The sequence below is a fragment of the Rhinopithecus bieti genome, unplaced genomic scaffold (genome assembly GCF_001698545.2).
Source record: "Rhinopithecus bieti isolate Rb0 unplaced genomic scaffold, ASM169854v2 scaffold_29990, whole genome shotgun sequence".
NCBI classification, from domain to species: Eukaryota; Metazoa; Chordata; class Mammalia; order Primates; family Cercopithecidae; genus Rhinopithecus; species Rhinopithecus bieti.
The window spans coordinates 114,515-117,196 of NW_016812921.1; positions in this window are offsets into that span (position 1 = coordinate 114,515).

The window sequence follows — 2,682 nt, forward strand, 5'->3', positions numbered from 1 at the left end:
AAAAAAAAAAAAAAAAAAAAAAAAGGAAACAACAAATGCTGGAGAAGATGTGGAGAAATAGGAACTGTTACGCTGTTAGTGGGAGTGTAAATTACTTCAACCATTGTGGAAGACAGTGTGATGATTCCTCAAGGATCTAGAACCAGAAATAACCAGAAATACCATTTGACCCAGCAATCCCATTACTGGGTATATACCCAAAGGATTATAAATCATTCTACTATAAAGACACATGCGCACGTGTGTTTATTGCAGCACTGTTCACAATAGCAAATACTTGGAACCAACCCAAATGCCTGTCAATGATGGACTGGATAAAGAAAATGTGTCACATATACACCATGGAATACTATGTAGCCATAAAAAGGATAAGTTCATGTCCTTTGCAGGGACATGGATGAAGCTGGAAACCAACATACTTAGCAACTAACACAAGAACAGAAAACGAAACACCGCATGTGTCTGAGGAGCTGTGCCCATAGAGCCTTACCCTGCATGGACCTGGTTAGGTGGTGAGACCTGGAGTTCTGGCTGCCATAATGGCATGAGGCCATGGGTGTTTGGGTGGGTCTATTTTGAATGTGTGGGGGGTGCAGCCAGAGGGCAGAATGTATTTTCCAAAGTTGGCCATAGTGATTTTGGCAGTCCTCCCCACATGCTCTTCTCTTGCCATTTCTCCATCAAGAAATGGAGTCTGGCTGGGCATAGTGGCTCATGCCTGCAATCCCAACATTTTGGAAGACTAAGGCAAGTGGATCACTTGAGGCCAGGAGTGTGAGCAGCCTGGTCAACGTGGTGAAACCCCATCCCTACTAAAATTACAAAAATTAGCCGGGTGTGGTGGTGCATGCCTGTAATCCCAGCTACTCGGGAGCTGAGGTACAAGAATCACTTGAACCCTAGAGAAGGAGGCTGGAGTGAGCTGAGATTGCACCACTGCACTCCAGTCTTGGCAATAGAGCGAGACTCTGTTTCAAAACAAAACAAAACAAGCAGAGTAAAAGCACCTCCTTGATTCAGAGCAGGGCGTTTCCTCCTGCTCCGATCCATGACAGCAGCATTTCACATGGTTGGGACTTGGACTGTGGAGGCAGGCCCAGGTTCAGATCCTGGCTTTGACACTGAGTGATACAACCTGGATGAACTAGTTCTCTGAGCCTCAGTTTCCCCCATGATGATGAAGAAACACGCGTTTCCTATGCAGGCTGAGGCTCTGAAGCCTGCTAAGCTCCTTTCCCCACTAAGGGGAGGTCCTCATTTATGCCATTGCCCAGGTTTCCTTTACATGTGACTTGTCACATGGTGCTCTGGAGCCCTGTCCTTGGAGACTCACACCCCTGTGACCAGGATGGGGCCAGGGCTGTGCTTAATCAGGTGACTATCCAAGGAGCCCCCTTCCACCTCCAGAGTTCAGAACTCAGTGTCTTACCTTCCTCCCAGGAACCAGAGCACACTGCACACCCAGGACCTGGCAGGGCACCTGAAGGCCAACATGTTGGGGGGCATTGGAGCACACAAGTCACCACTCCAGGGGCAGGAGTAGTTGTCACCTGTGTTGCAAAATCTGTCCCTAAGAGAGTCCCTGTGAGGTCTGGCTCCTTGGTGTGCTGAGCAACTGACCTGATCCCACACTCTTCTACCCCAAAAGGCCTCTGGAGCCTTCCTATGGCCAAGGGACCTGGCCAGCTGCACAGGCTGAGGACAGAACGAGCTCAGCCAGGGCTCCGTGAACAGGTGTCCTTCTGTGGTCATCATCACTGCAACAGCAAGGTCAGGGTGGGGTATCAGCATGGGGCGTGCACTCTCTCATCCCGGGCATCAGAGTTTTTTGTTTTAAAAGTTGTGATCACCAAGACACTGTCCTTGTCTACCTCTGTGTCTCATGGTCCCAGCTGTGGGGGGATGCACAGCCAAGTGGGCCTCGCCTGGGGAAGGGAGGTGCACCCATGAGACTCAGGCAAACACGGCCCCTGGGCCTTGTTCCAGGGAACCCCAAAGGCAGAGTTCAGAAGATTGCAATAAATTTTATAAATTAGTACACAATAACAGATAATTAATTTTAAATGTTGAACTTAAGGTTAATACATATGTTACAGGAATTACATCAGGAATTGATTTTGTTATGGAGTCTGTCTTAAGTTTTAATTCCAAAAGCAGTGTATTCTTCCTACGATTTAAATTTTATTTGCACTAGCACTGAATAGAACTACTAGTTGCTAAATATACCTGTGGATGTATTCCAGTTACACTAAAAATTAAAATATAGTGCCAGGTTATTCACAGTGTTTTCAACTTAAAGTTTGTTTTCCAAAGAAAAGAGGTTATTGTTCTGCAGTAGTAAAACTGCTAGGGATTGAGCTTCCAGATTTTTAAAAATTTTATTTATATATACATATATATATTTTTTTAGATGGAGTTTCATTCTTGTTGCCCAGGCTGGAGTGCAATGGTGCGGTCTCAGCTCACTGCAACCTCTGCCTCCTGGGTTCAGGCGATTCTCCTGCCTCAGCCTCCCCAGCAGCTGGGATTACAGGAGCCTGGCTAATTTTTTTGTATTTTTAGTAGAGACAGGGTTTTACCATGTTGGCCAGGCTGGTCCTGAACTCCTGACCTCAGGTGATCTGCCCACCTCGGTCTCCCAAAATGCTGGGATTACAGGGGTGAATCACTGTGCCCAACCGA